We start from the raw sequence: 19,546 nt of genomic DNA on the forward strand, positions 1-19,546 counted from the left end.
TACGAATTTCAGAAAAAAAATCTGATAGGTTCAGGAAAGTTCAGCGAACTTTAGGGAACTTCAGGAATATTTTGAAAACTTCTGAAAATTTCAATAAACTACTGGAAAGTTTTGGAAAATTCAGAAAACTTTTATTAACTCGAATAAAATTCTGCGAGCTTCAGGAAAGTTCAGCATACTTTTGGAAGGTTCTGCAAACTTCAAGGAAATTTTGTAAATTTATGGGACAATCTGGGAACGTTAGGGTAGGCTGGGAACATCAGGAAAGTTTGAGAAAATTGAACTCGAAGATAGTCTCCGAACTTCATGAAAACTTGTGAACCTGCGGAAAGTCCACGCGAACTTCACAAAATTTCAACGAACTTCTGGAAAGCTTTGAAAAGTTCTGAAAAAAAATCATGAACTCTGGGAAAATTCTGTTAATTTCAGGAAGCTCAGCAAGTTTTTGGAAAGTGCGGAAAACGTCACGACAATTCTGAAAATGCATGTCTGTGAACATCAAGTAAGTCTACGAACATCTGGAAAATTTTACTCAATTCAAGAAAGTCTGCGAATTTCTGGAAAATTCTGCAAATTAAAAAAAAAACATATTCTGCCAAGTTTAGTTAAGGCGGAGAACTTCATGAAAATTCTGAGAACTTCAGTAAAGTCTGCTCTCAACAGGAAAATTCTACGAACTTAAAGAAATTGCTGCAAGTAACAGGGAAGTCTTAAAACTCTTATTTTTTGCTAATTCCTTCAGATAACAACTTGAGTGCGGTAAAATTGATAGAACTGTTTCAAACATATCGTTGGTACATGAGCGAGTCGGCGATCATCTTGTTTTGCCAGTGGTGGGGGGGGGGGGGTGTAATACCCTTCACCATCCTTCTCCAACGGAGGAGTTTGGTAAAGAGAGATGATCAAACCGATTTGTACCTACCTAAAAAGTTGTCCTTGCTCGCTTTCTACTCTCTATATACAATTTTCACACTGCCGTACTCTAACGGAACTATCAACTCTATACTTTCATCTCCTCATCTATCGTATAAAAAATACCACTTTAGTCTGTTATTTGAAATTAGCATCTTCAACTATGTAAATCGTTGACTTCACATGAGAACGGGAGTCGTTTCCAGTGGTTTCATTGAATGGCAGTATCGCCAACGGGGGTCTTCAGAGTGCTTCAGTTGCAGCAATGGACGCAAAACGTGGTCATCACTCACACACTCATCACGAAACGGTTGCTTTCCAAAGTTGACGACGCGTCGACTGAAAGAATTGCTGATGAAGAACAATGACGAGGACCACACAATGGTTGCTGCCGAGTAAACAGACGATTGCGTGACACACATCGAAAATGGTCTGCTTCTCTCGAAAGTCGAGTGAACACTCATTTTAGCGCCAACTAGTAAATATATTCTGTCATTAACTATCCATAGTTTTGAAGACCTTGTATCCTTGAATATCTTTGCAGAAGGAAGCACCATCACACCATATTTCGTTGGAATCCAGATTCGCACGTGAGTTTATTCTCTATGGGATGCTCAATGAATGAGATTTGAGAATAATTTTCCGAACACTGCTCGTGATATGAACATCTCTAACATCTAAATATGCCACTTCAGGCGTATATTTTTAAAATGGTCCGAGCCCCTAAAATAAACTTTGAGGATTTAAACTTGGTTTACTAGTGTAATTAACTTTACAATTGATCTTCGCTGAGATATGACAATTTGAATTTGGGGTCAGATTAACTTCATTTTGTTTTTGGCATAGACGAAGGGTTAAAGCACTTTTTCACCATGATGTCTGAGCTGTTTGGATACTGAAGTAAATTATACTCTGGGATAAAATAGTATCTTGAGAAAAGTTGATCAAAATGACATTATCTAAAAACTTGCTCAAGACACCATCCTTCCATCTTGCTTTAGTTTAGTCTTGCTTACAGTTAGCAACAGTACTGCCCTAACGGCAGAATTTTGAACTGCATTGATGTCACCAAATAAAAGCCTAGGGAGTTGATCCTTAAACTTTGCTTAAGGCAGAAGGCTTCCATAATGCATTCCAGTGGAGCTATTAATTAATGCCACGATTTGGTACTACTCCGACTACAGTGCGGTGCTAGCGTGTGAACTTTCAGTATGTGCTGAGAATTTAGAATTGATATGTGGAAAACATTGAGAATGCTACAGATAGCAATTCCCCAGGTGGTTGATATCTCGAGGTATTTCATGTTTCCTAGTTCGTTTGAATACTAGCGCCACGTAGTGAGTGATTTCTTATTGTACATGTCTATATGTATATATTTCTTATTGTATTATTGTATATGTATATGAAACTTCCCAGGTGATTAGTATATTGAGATATAGCATACATTTTTCATGTATACTCGCTCCACGTAGTGGCAGAGTCTTGAACTAATTAGTTCATCACCCAAAAGGTTCTGGTTACTTGAACAACTTTTCCAAAGACAGGGTCACAATCCAGGTGCTCAGAATCTCAAGATATAGAACATTTTGGATGTTCATATACAACATTTTCAATTGGCCTGTCTACCATGTATAAGGCCTTGGTTAGTTGAATAATTTGCCAAATCTCAAACTTCCCAGATAGTCAGGATCTCGAGATACATTACATTTTGAAATTGTACATGCTCACTGGCAGCGTGTAGTGACGGAATACTGAACTAATCTTCTCGCCATTCAAAAGGCTACTTTCTAAATGGTCAGAATCTCGCCTGATATGGGGAATCTTCAGTGGATACAGTTGTGATTCTTTGGTTAGTACTGAGTGCTCATAAGTGTGGCCAAAATGAAAATTACATTATCTTTATCTAAATCAGGGATTTTCATGTCGACAGCGCTGTAGACGGAAACCGATCCAAGTTTACACGATGGTAGTTGCGTCGGGAAGCTTGGAATCTGTCGGAGGAACCCACTTCAGCCATACCGGTTCTCGTTAAAGGACAGACTGCAAGATATGGTTGATGTAGATATCGATCGTGTCGTGAACACCGGGTGGGAGATTCCAGGCTCAAAATGTTGTAGTGAGCTTTTTGCAGCTCGTTGTTAAAATTAGTAGGTAGGATTTGAGATTGCATTACGGCCCATACAAATTTCCAAAACATTGTCAAGTAGATTGTAGAGACGATTCTCTGAGATAAATTTATCAAATCGACACCTCTGCACATAAGCTTTATGTTGTACACTAGAAGTGCATAATTTCCACGCAAATTTAGAGCCTACACCCGATCATAAATTCCATGTACCGTGATTTAATGTTCCCCAAAGGTGCTCCTTTCCAGTTGCTCAACTTCCTTTCGCACGCAAATTATCTTCATATACTAATGTTATCAGTCAGCACACGTCGTCGTAAATAAGCAATTACACCCTGGTGGTGGTGGTGGTGGTGTGGTTAAACTCTAATCGGTGTTGGTACCTGGTCTACCAGCCAGTCGCTTCGACGGAAATTAATTGTCTTTTCACCGCAGTCAGTAGGTAGCACCTTGGTTAGTACCATGCAGACAGTAGGTTATCCACACCTTCGCACACCAGCGACGACGACAGCAAGAAGCACCGCCGCGCTCTGGAACCAAAAGTAATAACTGCATTGCACTTCTTGAGCGCGAGTTATGGTCTGTTTTACGATTCGCTCGCCAAAGCACACCGGGCCTGACACACGGTGTAAATAGAAGGTGGTTGATAATGAAAAATAAAACCATGGAGACGCATGGTTTCCCCGGATGTGGACGATCGAGGAAGGCGGCGACGCGCCGTTTGTACACACTCAAATGTTTACACATCGGGGCAGTAGGCTACATTTTATATCGGTTGGGTAGGGTAGGCACAGTGAAGTGCTGATGCTCCCGGTTAAAGGCGGCACAGGCGACCTGAGCTCACCCGGCTACTGGGCCAAGTGTGTGCTAATTTATTTGCACAGTAAATTATTAATGATACGGCAAGTGTGCGGGTAAATATTGGATTAGAGCTGGGATTACGCGCCACTTGGAGGATGGCTTGGTGCAAGCGTTGGGCACAGTTGGGCCGTGTTTTTTTTTTTTACAGCTTATAGTCTAGGCTTCTCTGCACTCGGCGTGAGGTGGAATTTTTTGTACGGCTACCGACGAAAAGAACAGAGCGAACGTAGAAAATGAGAGAGATTAATGGGGTTTCATCAACGCCTTTGGGTCCGGGTGGGGTGCACTTAAGTGTCAGAATTTAACACCGTTTTCAAAGGTAAGTAAGATTAACTGATTAAATTTTCTCTGTTGAAATCAGATGACTGTCTAGGAGCTGGGGATTACAACTGGTGTAAATCGTTGTTCCAAATTACAACCGTCTGATGATCAGATGCGAGGACGAGCAAATCAATCCAGCAATGGCACACACAAACTCTCAGGGCAAGTCAGACATCGTAACTGACCTTGCCTAATTGGACTTATTGTAGAGCTACCCCCCACCAACGGTCGTCGTTCAGTGCTACGCCGAGGCACACTAGCAGCATCACCCCCCTCACATTGTGTGTCATTGCTAGCTGCTCTTCTCCCGTTTGTTCACTTACTATTCGTCGACAGCCATCCAAAAGGGGGAAAACAATTCCATTCAACCGTAGATCAACTCCAACCACAGTGACCCGTATGGACACGTGAGGGCACATGTTTCCCAATGAGATTGAATCATGCCCGTGAGCATGAGCAGCGCAAGGAACCATGGCAAATGGAATTCAGTTATAATACTACACGGGCTACGATCAAACTGTGAAATGCAATTCGAAGTGTGAGACTTGGGTGCTGTGGATAGGTTGAGGGGGTGCTCATTATCGAGGGACCCTCACTGGAATTGAAATTGACTGTGATGTAGGATGAAATTTCGGATGAATTTCTGTTTGCGTCTGGGCGAATTTTATGCAAAGCGATTTTTGTACTGAACGGTAGATATTGATGCTTATGGAGAGTCCAAATTGGAGGTTCTCCTTTTAAGAAAGTAAAGCATGTTCTTTTGAACTGAACTCCATTTATGCGGTGGGTGGTACCGACCTTCGACGAATTGAGCTGAGTTTTGTTTTTCTTTCAAGGTATTTTTTTCTCAAAGAACATTTAATTACCTAGGAGAAATGGATGTAATGTCAGCCTAAATGCCACTAATTTGGGCCCATATATAAATTCAACAATCGACAAAATTTTCAATAGCGACCAAAAATATCCATTAGTACCGTCCAAATGACGCGTTCATCTATATAAAATTGATAAATAGCAGATTTTTAGCGATGGGTCCAATCTTAGATCCATAGGCCAACATTAGAGCCATTTCCCCTACATATTTTTTTCAGATGTCATTTTGATTTTCATGTAATGACTTTTTGAAAAAATCCAATCATTTTTTTTTTGAATATATTTTTTTAAACTTACTCTGGAGGAAGAATCATATAAAAATGAAAAAAAAAAACTTCAAGGAACAGCCCTATTGGGTTGTTCGCAATGATGACGTAGGACTACGTGGTCTTATATAATAAATGGTAATGTGTATCTTTATTGAGCCAGGTATTAATCTGAACCATATTTTAATTATTTTCCTTACCTCATTTTTATATTTTGATTTTCTGTTCTATACAGATTTGTCGTACAAGCAGAAGCAATGCGCGGAATCTGACGAAATATTGCTTGGAGCCAATGCCCATGATTGTGCTGGGTAATTTTAACATGGACCTCATGACCGAAGGGAACTTGAAGTTCGTCGAGTTCATGACGAAATATTTGCACCTGGACATGGATCGTGAGTGGACTTAATTTTCGTTCGCAACGTTCGCCATCGTTAAACCATCGCCCAGTTTTGTCACTTTTCGAGTTCGAGGCTCTTAACTCAGGGCGTTTATCATCGTTGCCAATCTGCACCGTACCGGAGTGGGAGCCAACAGCAAAGCCATGCTGTGTTCATCATTTGGCCCTTTTCTGGCTATTTGAATTTCTATCTTCTCAATGTAATAAGCCAGTTCTGTGTCAACCATATAAGATCATCATAAATACTTCTTTGTACGGCTACGCTGGACACGGGTTGACCCGGTGGTTGGAAAGGCAGCACTAGCCTTCATCGCTACGAAAAATGGGCACTCAGAAAGCCTAGTTGCTTCAGGATTAGAAGCTTGGTTGCTACCGTTTTGCTGGTTCCAGGTTATGTATGGTTGAACATAGCAAAAGCATGTTATAAAAGAGAATGGAAGTCAGAGAAAAATTGTTATTCAACAGATTTCATTCAACGTATCCACATCGTCGTTACCAGAAATCGCAGTATTTCTGCTATGCTCTTCTATCATCCACAACAACAAACGCCCCAGATAACCAGAATGCACGTATATTAAGAATTGTTTTCATGATATACAAACATATATATATATATATATATATATAAACAAACAATTCGTATAGAATGCAAATAAATGGCTCAGGCCATAATCATTTAATTTGAAACGATTTTATTTAACATCATATACGATTTAATCTGTAATAACAAATTCATTTTGAAAAGTCTTACGATGTAATCCGATTTAATTTGTGGTACAGTACGACGGAAAAATGAGTCATCGCATATAGGCCGGAAATTTGCATTCTATACGATTTAACTTAAACATAATGCGAGGTATGCCATTCTTATATGCGATTTTGACTTAAACTGTAGCAATTTACGATACTGTTTGCACATTTTTATACGAATTTTGGTTGTCTGGGGTATCGATTAATGTGTTTGCCGTCGAGTTAACGTTATCTGACCGTGCACTTCGTAGTTGCTCCTCCCTGAATGATCAGAACAAATCCACTTGCATATAGAACTACATAGATGGTGCATGGGATTTCATCTTCAATGTACAAGCACATTAATTCAATCTTTAGATCAATTCACAGCGCCAGCCACGTCCTCACGGTCTTTTGGGGGGAGGGAAGGATGACTAGTTCGACGTCCGGTTGTTACTAGAGACCGAGAATACCTCTACATCTCCACGGCTGTCTCGGGAAGGATAGTTGTGTTTAGTGAGATAGGTTATTTATAGATCAGGATTCACTGCGTGTGATGTGATGCGAATTTGTTTTTATTTAAATCTGGTGGGGATAGAATAAGGCAAAGTGAAAAATTTGCAAGGAAGGGGGCAGGCCTGGGATTGAACTACCTACCTTCTGCTCAGTAAGCAGAAACGGTAACCACTGAACTACCGAACCTCGTCGTAATGCTACATCGACATGTTTCGTCTACGAATGATTCTCTGACGACTGTGTTGGGGAAGTAGCACATGCATGTACGTAATTGGTGGATTTGTTAGTTAACTTCACTTTTTCAATAGTTTCTTGTTTGAAATCAACATTCATTTTTATCGATGCGTAGCCATATTTCTGATCGATTGGTGATAAAATTATTGAAATTGGACCAGGGGCAGCTGAGTTATTAACGTTCAAAATCTTTCACAATTTTGTTTCATGTTCCATTTTCAGTTTTCACAAAGTGTACCCCCATATAGAAATCACAGACGTAGTCCTACGTCAAAAAAATCAACCATTGATAGCAGCGAACTTATGAGTAATGTTTCATTTAAATCGGAAACACTCCTGGTTGCGTTTTGGACTGGAAAGGTTCTACAGGGTGATTCAGAATAACTGTCACCGATTTCACAAATATGCAATTCTCAATGGGTAAAATGGGTATATGTTCAAGTATTTTTGTTTTAACTGTGTACAAATATCAGCTTGTATTGATAGTAGGATTTGAAATTTCATTCGTTTGTGATTTCAAGCAGCCATTGACGTCAAAATGGAGAATGGCATAAATCTTTAAAAAAATCGTGTATTATCTTTTAGAAACTGAAATCTCTTCGAAAGAATGTAACATTTATTTTTGCATCATTATAGAGGTACAAAGGAACCATGCTTGGAAAATCCGTTCAATATCAGAGCTTAAACGCATCAACAGGACTCAAAAAGTGCTGGAACTAAAGCGTGAGTGCCAGCTGTGGTTAATTTTCATGAAAAATGTGGCTGATAATTAAGGTAAAGGGAGAGAGATTTGGAATAAACTATGCTTAGTTGAAGGTTATATATGTAGAATATCTGGAATATAATGATATCAAAAATTCATGCAAGCGTTCAATCGTTATGACCATTTTAAAAAGGGACAGTTATTTCGAATCACCCTGTAATATCTCCCGGAAAGCGTATTTATCCTTTTATGGACCACCCACAACCATTTTCATTAAAGATTTGCATAATTTGCCCTTTTATTAGTAAATAACAACACGCCATATGTACAGTTTTTACACTTCTGTCAAATTTGTTACATACATAAGACGATTGATACCCCCCTAGAAGTTAGGTGTCGTATGTAACATTGAGCTATGTTTTGATCCATTGGCACATACAACAAGTAGTTTTTTTTATGAGAAAATAAAACAGAGTGGGTCCACCTTTAGGAAAAGTAAGTAGAGTAGTTTCTGGTAGCAATAAAATGTCAATTTGTTTATTACATACGACCTATTCCAAACGCACTCCAGACTTATCCCCTTTGCGTTCAGACTTGGGGGGCTGGGACGGGACTTGACAATCGGTTAGCGATTTCGAGCCAATTTGCTGTCAAATCCGAGCCAGTTGCTGAATGGTCGATTTGACAGCAGCAATCGTGGACCCTCGTGGATCACATCAATCTGACTGGCAGTGATGCCGGAATCAATGTTGACGTCAATGGTATTGCTAATTAACCACTTCATTCGAGCAGTTAAAATGACGTTTACTACCACTCGAACTTTGAAACATCATTTTGAGATTTTTTCTTCTAGAACCACGAGAAAACTAGCCAACATTTCTCGCGTAACATTTGAAAAGGGCCTCTTTGGTTTACCACGGCAACATAAACGAATTTCTCGCTAAGCTCACAGCACAGTTCGACAGAAGATGATGTTAGCTTGCACCTGAAACAAAACACTGAATGGGAAATTCATTTGCAGTCGGGTTATTCACGAAAGAGAAAATCGATGAAAAGAATCAACAATGATTGGCCCTTTTCTCGTGTTGCACGAGATTTGTGCGTTTCATAAAAAAAAACAGAAATTAGTTGGTCCAGTTTTGTGAAATCGCTGGTAGAAAGTCACGCCAAAACTGCTTGACAAAGTGGTCAATTGTTTATATTTGCGAATGTAAAGTTGGAAAATAGGGTCCTCGGCGTGCTTTAAACGATGGATATTCTTGTTTGCTTATGGTTGTTTTCATTGTGTTAAGCAAAAATGATGTACAAGGTGCTTAACTGCGGTAGAAACTCCGAATCAAATTCAAATTAAAGTAGACAAATCATTCTGCAATCCTGGCATCATTGATCAACTCCGTCAAACACCATGCACTAATTTTCGACGAGCATTCATCAAAAATATTAAGAAGAGTGAGAAGCTGGATTGTCAAGTCTCGTCCCGGCTGGGGGGGAGGTGACTGTCAAATACGAACAATCGTCGCCTACCTCGCATAACTGGTTCCAAACGACAACAAAGCCATAAGCAACGATGGCTTGTTGATGTTTGGAACCAAATTCACGTATGGAAAATCAATAAGCGGAAACAGGAGAGGCCCAGTAAATTTGTCGTCTCTTTCGATCTCCGGCTGATAAAATGGATGACGGAGTTTGACGTCACACTCCTTCAACCGTTTAAAAACTGGCTGTGTTGGTGTTGGATTAGATTATATTAGATTAGACAACGAAAGAGATGTAAAATTCACTGAGTCAGACTCGTATCTCTCTGAAAAATTTAACACCCCTCACCAGTGCTGCAAAATCTTGACAATACACGGTGATATTGACAATTCTGCTTTGGTCACTCATTTGAATTACAATGGTTTGGTCAATTGTCAATGACAATGCTGTCAGTGACGAACATGTGTGGGTTTGTTGATTTACTTGAGTAATACAATCACATGGAGCCGTTAAAGAGAACAAGCATCTACACTGAACCAATATGACATATTCCTGCTATGTGGAAGTCTAATAAATTTGGGCTATAAGAAAATCCAATGAAAACGATATGATTGAAAATCTATCAGGTAAATTTTATATGAATATCTGATACATTTCCAATGCTGATATGTGGGAAACTTTTATATGATCTTCATATGATAAATAAAAATTGGACAACTTATAAGAATTAACTGAAATGGATTTGAAACCCATTAGCATAAGTTTTACATTTCACCACAGTATCATATACATGTCATAAATCAATCTAATTAAAATTTATATGAAAATCACATGATATTTAAATTCTTGTTTTCACACATATATTTAGCGATAGCTGATTTGGGATTCGATCCAGGACTGTTGAGGTGTGTTGCTGTCGGTGTCTGCGCACCGTTCCACTGGGCCACGAATGAGTTTGAGATTGAACTCGTTCAATTAGCATGTTTTGCTAGAGTGAAGAAATATAGCACTGACAAACTTATGTTCCGTTTCGATAGTGTCTTTTGTTCTAATCTGTCTTAATGCTCCTGTGTGCAATAAAACAATGACTAAATTATATGCGTTCATGAAACTGGTTCATGAAGTTCCAGTACTAGTGCTGGAGAATCTTAATAAGCCATGTAGAAGGCTTACAATTATAATTTTAGCAAAGTAAATATTGCAGTAGATTTTTTTTTTTTCAATTTCAATACATTCTCTTCTGGAACCCCTTATCTTATGGGCGAATAACAAGTAAAGATTTTAGGTATCATTGTTGTAAGCAGTATTTAGTTCGACAACGGTCAATGAGTGTACGATAACATCGTTGAAAATTATTTCAATAATGTATGCAGAACAATCATATAGTATGTATTTTTTTGGGAGCGATATTCATCTCAAAAACCATGCCAAAACAAATGTTTGCTGTTGGATTCCTTAAAAGGCAAATCCATATGACTATCTAATGATTGGCATGGATCTGTCAACAATCTACAAACTTCATAAACTGTAGGAAGCTATTCCAATGCGATATAAATGTTTTCCTATAGTACAAACTTAAATGACTGTCCAATACTTTCTACATGTCTTTTTACACGCGAAATATCAACAAATGTCAAAAATCGTTAAAAGCAACTCCAATAAAATATACATGACTGTCATATGATATATATCTTTTAGTGAGCAATATTCATCACGAAAACAGGTTTGTTTTACTGGATTTGCTTATAGTGCAAATTTATATGAATTTCCATTAGTTTCTAGATGTCCGTCCCCACCCATGACATATCAACAGGGGTTCACTATAAAATGTATCAGACAATATTCATATACATATCTTACCCATCGCTAACCACGTCAGAAGCAAGGGAATGTCATGTACTAAGTATGTGAAATTACGATAGAAATCATTCCATATCGCAGTTTTAGTTTTTAACTTTTTTTTTTTCCTTTGGTTTGTTTTTTCCGTCGATCTTGTTTTCCGTGCTGAGCACCAATGCTACCGACGTGCCAGGAAGGCAGCTCCCACACCTGGACCCTACCTATCGACCCATCAACTCATGAACCGGGGATCAACGGCTTTACTTCCCTTCCGAAGGAAGGCGTGATCAGAGATGTTATGCCTCAGAACATCCCGGCGGCGCCGACTGAGATTGAACCCAGGCCTGCTGGAGTGAGAGGTAATCACGCTTACCACTACACCACCGGCGCCGTTAGTTTTTAACTGATAATCCAATGGAATCTAACAATCATCACATAGAATGAATAAATCTTCTGACATTGCTATGTTATAAGATGGATCCAATCAACCGTACATGTCAATTTGTTTCAGTGTACGTCCTGAAGTGCTTGGGTAACAAGGGGCAAGTAAGTAAATCACGTTAATCAACATCAAATACACATAGAAACCTGATTTTTGTGTTGAAATCTGTCATCATAAGCAACTGAAAACTGGCGCTGAAATTTGAATGGTTGCGGAATTTGCTGAATTGTATTATTCTGTCCGGGATATCAGTGTTACAAAATGCATTGATGGTAACGATGATTCAAGACCACCACCACCGACCGGGTGGATCTAGTTGCAGAATTTTTTAGGCATTGTAGAAATGGGTGATGACAACAGAAGTAGCACCAAAGAACATCGCCTCGAAACTCATATCCAGAAGGAAAAGAAACGCCATAGTGTCATTAAGAAGGATTAAGATTGTCGTACCGGCCAACAAACCAATATCTCCTGGTACAAGCTGAGCAAGACCTTGGTGGTGCAATAAACCTATGAGCTATCTTCTGTAGTAGATAGAATTAGTGTTGAATAAATAATGAGATTCTGTTTACATACGAACTATCACGCTTCACGCTCACTTGATTCTACTCATTATTTATTCAACACTAACTCTATCTACTACATCTTCATCAACACAAACGGAAGCCAGATTATGACCGCTCTTCGTTTCAGATGGAAGTAATGGCGTAGCAAACTACTCAGAAAAACTACGATCATGTGCTACAACAACAGCAGTTCAAACGGCTATTATCGATAAGATGTTTGTCACTTTCGATCAACTGCCAACGAGCAATCCATTAGAAATGATTCCCTGGTACGAGGAGCACTACAAGCCACACCTTCTATGGCTTATGAGATATTGTAAATCGTAGCCTGAGTGGAATCGCGACCACCTATGCAGCTCAATCTAACAGTGTAGGAGAGGAAATCAAGAAAGAATGAATATGCGTTTGAATCATGTGCGTCACTCAGCACATTGTGCCGGAATTATATTCTACACAGCTTGGGCACATCCATCTTCACATTTTCGGCATACCTTCGGCACAATTTCGTAAGCATTAGATTGTTGTAAATAAAATGCGAGCACTGCTGGACAACTGTCATTGAAGTTGTTCTGAACATTACGTGCTGTTTGACTGTATGTTCAGGAACATCTTCTAATTGAATATACCAGAGGAACTCAGACCAGCAGTTCACTTATAGGTCTAAATACGAAATGTAGGTTCTAGAGTGGACTCAAGAGGAAGAGGCAGTTAATCAGACCTCATTAGTTCTCCTAATTCAAATAATGCTGCAAATCACACAAAACAAACTAAAGAATTCTATTCATCACCCTCTATAGTCGGTCTCTAACAATGCTCCCCACCGGTTCCAACTCTTTCCGGTCGAAAGACTTGAATTCTGGTCTGCCTTTGAGGGCATTATAAAACACTAAAACACAGGACTTTTATTACCCTATGGATCACAAAACACCAAAAGTTCACACACCCGCCAGTTCCCGCGTCATCCTCAAGCCGATTTATCCTTGCGATTTCAAACCAAAACATTCAAGGTGTCAGAAATACCGGGTTGCTGGGATGGGTATTTTACCAACAATCGCAGCTTGCTCTATGACCAGCACATTCGACACACCTGCTGCACACTTGCGGCACACTGACAAAAAAGATGGTGTGCGGAGTGACCCACCCCTTGGTTTGAATCTACTTTGGTTTCAATAGTTTTGTTAATTGGAGTGTTTTATGAAGTTAAAAGTAAATTTAGATTAAAACATTTTCTAATGTAGGTCTTTGTTTAATTAGTTCAACAATGCAAACTATAGATAAGTATTTCACTTTCTGCGAAACATTTTAGTCCTACCGTAAACCCATTCTGGTCTAAATATCGTACGTATCCTACCACTTCTAGCACACGGTTACACTTCCTTCCAATCTCCTCTTGACAAATTTTTGCCAACCCATTCTTGATGGCATCCCCGACCTCGTACTTTCAATGCTAGCGACTAGTTTCCGAGCCGCATATCGCCGACTGATCATTTTTACGATATCTTGACGACTAATACTGATTTATGTCACATAGCACTGATCAATCTGTTATCAGATATGAGCCGTCCAGCAAGTGATCATAATTTAAATCATAATGACGTCTGTATGGATTTTTCATTGAAGGTTGGTATTTTTTGAAAAAAGCGAGACTACTTTGATCAATTTTGAGTAATTATTAATTTACTCGCTGCAAAACTATTTGCTCTGAGTACAGTTGACTTGCCCCTTGTTGGATAACAATAATGTGACATAATGTGAATGCACGAAAATACACTTTCTGTTACCAGGTGAATCTTTGTCATTGACGAAAAAAGGAATGAGATTTTAACGAAGGCCTGTCAGTGACTATGTGAATAACAGTTTTGGCAATATTGCATGAAAGTCTGTCAATGACAATAACAAATCTCAGCACTGCCTCTCATATTCATTCCATCCCCTAATCCATTTCCATCTATTTTGTCGATCCCTGCTCTATTTTCGTGAAGACGAGACACTCAAAAAACCCCTTCAATTATGTTTTTCCCCGAATTTTATATTTCAAGCCGATCCAATGTCATTATGTTCTTAAGCTTCAGATAATCATATGTAGACACATACAGCATCATATTATATACAAAGGCTGTATATAATATTATATCTGTATCCAATATTGATGGGTTGGAAGCTTATTAAAGTTCAAAATAAAAAAGTAGAAAAAGAGGATTGAGAAACGCTGGACCACCGTTGTCAAAATGTTTTCAAGCTTATCGGCACAGACAAACAGACGTAACTCTTCATTATGTATCTTCGTTCATGCATTTAACGGTTGATTTGAATATTATCAGTTCCGCGAACTACTCGCCGCAGCGCTGGCATCGGATCACTTTGACGTTTCTATATATTCTATAGAACTTTTATGCAATATTGTTTACGAGTTAGCGAGGAAGCTTGTCTTTCGCGAGAAGCCAGAGAGATGTCGTTACTGAGGTTATATGTTTTGAGATACTATGTTTTCAAGAACAAGTTTTTCAAAGAGTTACGTCTGTTTGTCTGTGTTATCGGTATCATTTTATATCTTATATATTTGCCGTTTCTGAAAGCGATTTTTTTTACTTTTGGACTATGATCGGAAATTTCTGGAAGAAAACTCCGGGGAATGTTTGAATTAGCTTCTGGAGGAAGCTGAAAACAACATCCAGAGAAAGAAGAAATAAGCTCTCCTGGATGAAAATTTGAGGAAAGTTCTGAGAGATCAGAAAAACATCCGCGGATCCTCCAAGAAATAAATTGAAAAACTTCTGGCGAAAATTTAAAGAAACTTTCAGGAAAAAAAATCCGGTTTCACATTCAAATTTCGGAAATCGTAAATAAATTCCAGAAGTAGCCATTTCCAGGGGAAGCCAGAAGAAGCTCGGAAAAACCTTCCAATAGAAGTAAAAAAAAACAACTGGATAAAATTCCAGAACTAGACGAAATAAATTTCTGGGAGATGTTTAATTGAGCTTCCTGGAGAAGACAGAAGAAATTTCTTGGAGACGCTGGCAGGTAGATTGGAAAAAAATTCTGGAGGAAGTCGAAAGCCTGAGCGCTAACGGAACAGTCGAAAGAGACAAGGACATAATTCCGGAAGAAAGAGCTCTTGGGGGATGTTCTAATGATCCAGAAAATTTTCCAAATGGTCATAAAATATCTCTGAAGACCCCGCAATGCCCTGAAGTTTTTGGAACATTCCTGAAATGTACTTAGGAATATTCCGTATGTCCTCGAGCTGTTTTGGAGTACTCTGATCATCTTTGAAATACTTGGAACTTCACTGATTATAATGAGAAAACCGGAATATCTCTAATCAACTTTGAAAGTATCTAGACTTTCTAGAAGATTCCGAAATTACTTTAGCGCTCTCACAATTTTCTTGAATTTATTGTAACATCAGCATTGGAATTCTCTGATCTTCCCGATTTTTCTAATTTTTAAAAGTTATCGACACTGCCATTAATAAGCACGGAACTTCCCATAAAATATTCTCACCATGTGCTAATGTTCGTGTAACTTCCCTTACGTTTCTTAAATTTGCATGAGCCCCTCGGAACATTGCTGAAGTTTTTGGAAATTACCTAAGTTTCTCGTAACTCCTTTAAAATTTCAGCGAATTCCTTGAAATTTATTGATCTGATCTGATTGTACTGATGTTCTCGGAGCTAAAGTTCTCTAAATACTCCTGAAACTAATCAAACTGTCCCGAAAACCATTAAATTTTCCAGACGTTCTTTGAACTTGTGAAGTTCACTGAAGTTCGCTGGACCGGGTTTTAGAATTTTAACAGAAGTTATTGAAACATTCTCTAATTTATCGAAACTTACTTAAAAGTCTGGACTTTTCTGAAATTAGTTAGTTTTCTTTATTATGAAGGCTTTCAGCCAGAGGCTGGTTCGCCTCCGGTGTTTTCTGAAGTTTCCGAACTTTTTAAAAGTTCCTGCAGCTAATGTGGATCCGCAATCAAAATTTAGAAGCATCCCTGAAGTTTCGGGAAGAATCGTTCGAGCGAAGGCTGAAGAAGCTTCCAAGGGAAGTCGAAATAAGTTTCCGAGAGGAATCGTCAAAAGAAAATTCCAGGGGAAAGTTGGAAGAAAATTTAGGATGTTAAATAATATTTAAAAAGTATTTCCTGATTCCCCAGAAATTACCAGAAAGAGCCATCGACTGTTTATCAATTCATGGGTTACCAAAAACGGCGATTAAATTGAAACATTAATCGAATGAGTATCCATAAGATGAAGATGATTTTTTTTAGAATTTTAAAGACTTAAAAAATTGGAGGTATTCAAAAAGGTACTCACACGATAATTTTCTTCGAAATTCTGAGCGCAGGCAGACAATAATCATTTTGATTATTTAAAAAATCGGTATAAATCGGTATAACACCTAAAAAATCGGTATTCTTAGGAACCTTATCTGTATATCGGTATCTAGTTCGGAAATCAGTATAAATACCGATAAATCGGTATATCTGGCAACGCTGCGCTGGACTAGAGTGAAAAATGTATCCACATTAGTGTCGCTCCCCCTACAGAAAGATGTTGCTCTAGGCTCAGTCAAATGGGCGACGCTTAATAATGTTTGAATCGCTAAAAAATCTTAACAATATGGAGGACAAACTTAACTATAGCCAATGCAAACTGGTTTTTGTTTTTATTTACATTATCTGATAACATAGAACTGTTAAATTGATACTGGGTTATATGATATATAGAGATAGATAGGTTTTACCTGCAGGGTAACTACCTTGTTGTAAAAATGTATTTTAGGCTTAAAACGAAGAAAGTGCATATTGATTTCGCGTTTGGCTTTCAATGTTAGCAGTTCACCTCGTGCCGTGCGCTGTGTGTGTGTGCATTTTTCTTCCCTTGATTGCTGCGTACTGGCGTTCCGCCTCCCGGACGAAAGGCACTTGTCGAATGCTGTCGTCGTCGTGTTTGTTCGTTGAGGTTGTGTTTCAGAAATGCAATCGAAGTGTGCCGTGTTATTTTTGTTTTCAGTCGATGGAGTTGTCGGTTTTGATTTCAGCGTTGGTCGCGAGTTGATTCGGCCGGTGAGGACCTGGCGCTGCATCTTACAGACTGTGTACTGGTGAACTAAAGCCGATGTTTCGCGAGTTATTGGTGATGGAAAGTGGACGCAGTCCTGCTGAGATCCCTCTACTTGGAGTAGCTAGGGTTAGAGTCGGTGTATAATGAGACACACCAAGAGAAAAACATTGAATTCGCATCACGGTTTTCGAAAGATTCCCTTTCTTTTCACTTGGCAACAGAGGACTTCTACATCAACTTCAAATGACTTCTAGCGAGAAAAAAAAATAGCGACTGTAGGAAGTCATTATATCAGTGCCTATGTCAAATTATCTTAACAAAAAATAGTAGAAATTCTCATTACTGATCATTATCAAAGGTATCCCATGAAAATTTAATACTCTCTGCGTGTTTATGATCACTTCTTCGATTATATTTTATATTTTATTGCAATACGTGGACCTTTCATAGCCTCGTAATGGTTGTTTACTTTGCACGAAAGGTAGCCAGTTTGACAGTTCAATAGGTAGAGTTGGCTTCACTCTTGGTGTGACTCATTAAACACCGACTCTAGCTAGGGTGTGTTTCGTGGTTGAAGGAGATTTTTCACTGCTGTGTCAGTAAGGAAAGGCGAGAGTGCTGTTGACCGGTTGAAGAAGTAGCGTATATTAGCGTTAGCAAGACCAGGATAGCGCGAACCGTTTTACAAGTGACGTGAAATATTTGTTGCTCTCAACACCAGTGCAATGGAAAATTCAACTACACTACCGGCTACGATGGTGTGGCTTTTCAAGTAGCCATCTAGCAGAGCATCCCGCTCGGATCCAGCTAATCCTCTGGTACTGCTGCAAACGGCTCAGTATTTGCCTGGAAGCGGATGGTCATTCATCGGACAAGTGCTTACGTTGGATATCCACCAGACTGCATGTTTGCAACAAACAACAGTGCACTGTTTCTTCTTCAGTTACCAATAAGAAGCGAGTCACTTGTATTTTCATTACATCTTCTAAAGAATACATACATTGCCGATAGTAATCACCAGCATATTATAGAAGGCTAGCCATCGAATTAAATTAAAACCGTTGGTTTTGGCGGGCCGGTATGTTCGTGCAAGCAACGATTACCGCCTTTACCCTAAGCATAACACAGTTATTGAACCTGTCCATAGATGTCACCACTTGTCCACCTATAATTGTCACTTTTATCATGTATCTACTGTAATGTGCTGTACTTGTATGTAAAAACAAACAATAAATATATAGTTCTCCGTAAACACAACGTAAAAAGTGTCCAGCCCGTGTGCGATCATAATTTGGTTATAACTAATAACTAATAACTAATAGCTAACGATTTTAAATTGGCTCTATACTTGACTAGCCTATTGGTTCCAAGCAAACGATTAACGTACCCCATTCTAGTCAAAATTCAAGTACTACGCAATGTTTGTTTTGATTCGCTATGAAAGTTTGACAGGTAAAATGAGTGGTTATTGGTTTTTCCTATGTTTCGAGGGGTGAATCGATTAGCTTGGGACCGAAGAGAGTACCAGAGCAGAGCCAAAAAGTTGAGCACGTTACATCGGGACCTTCTAGTCTTAGAGTTACCTCTATGGTATATCTGTGGGAGCTCTTCGAAATCAGCGTGATGTCATTACAGCATATCGGATGAGATATTTCCTATATTTTTCTCTTTTTTCGCTTTACTTTCATTCCATTATTACGGGGCGGTACACCACGGCACCTGATTGAAGCGAAATGGATGGGGATAGTGGAAAGGCCAACTCCCTGTCTTTAACATTTCATGAATAGAGGGCGGGCTCTTCTTCCCACTTATTGGGACATCCTCCTGTTGGATAGCCTGGTTTTTGACCGGTCCTATGATCCTGTTGTTGGAAGGAGATTCTAATTTATCTCGTAGATGCACGTGGGCGATTTTGCCCACGGATTCACCCAAACCGTTTTTGGGCCTTCATACAATGGCAGGTTGAGTACAATTAGAGGTTATTAAAGTTGATCAAATCGAACAGCGAGTATAGCCCACAGTCTACCGACAGTTGTCTAGCTACAGTCATATCATAAAACGGAGGAAGTTCATCTTGCCCCAACGGTGCATGTTAGCCCAGGTACCCCTAGTCCTGATAACTCATTACACACTTAGAAAAAATCACCGACTTCGGTAATTCATTTACCGAATTCTCAACAGCTGAACGGTCGGTAATGTTTTCGGTAATCGAGAACATTA

General features: G+C 39.0%; 1 protein-coding gene and 1 pseudogene across 6 annotated transcripts in view; one reads left to right on the forward strand and one right to left on the reverse strand.

The window, feature by feature from the left end:
- The window catches only part of axo (axotactin), a 213,166-nt gene that overhangs the window by 116,352 nt on the left and 77,268 nt on the right, over positions 1–19,546 (reverse strand). The gene's annotated exons all lie outside the window — the stretch shown is intronic.
- LOC135708505 (uncharacterized) overlaps positions 5,651–19,546 on the forward strand; it is a 36,887-nt pseudogene continuing 22,991 nt past the window's right edge.

The sequence above is a fragment of the Ochlerotatus camptorhynchus genome, unplaced genomic scaffold (genome assembly GCF_037179485.1).
Source record: "Ochlerotatus camptorhynchus isolate MF236.1 unplaced genomic scaffold, CSIRO-AGI_Acam_v1.1 ptg000330l, whole genome shotgun sequence".
Lineage (NCBI taxonomy): Eukaryota > Metazoa > Arthropoda > Insecta > Diptera > Culicidae > Ochlerotatus > Ochlerotatus camptorhynchus.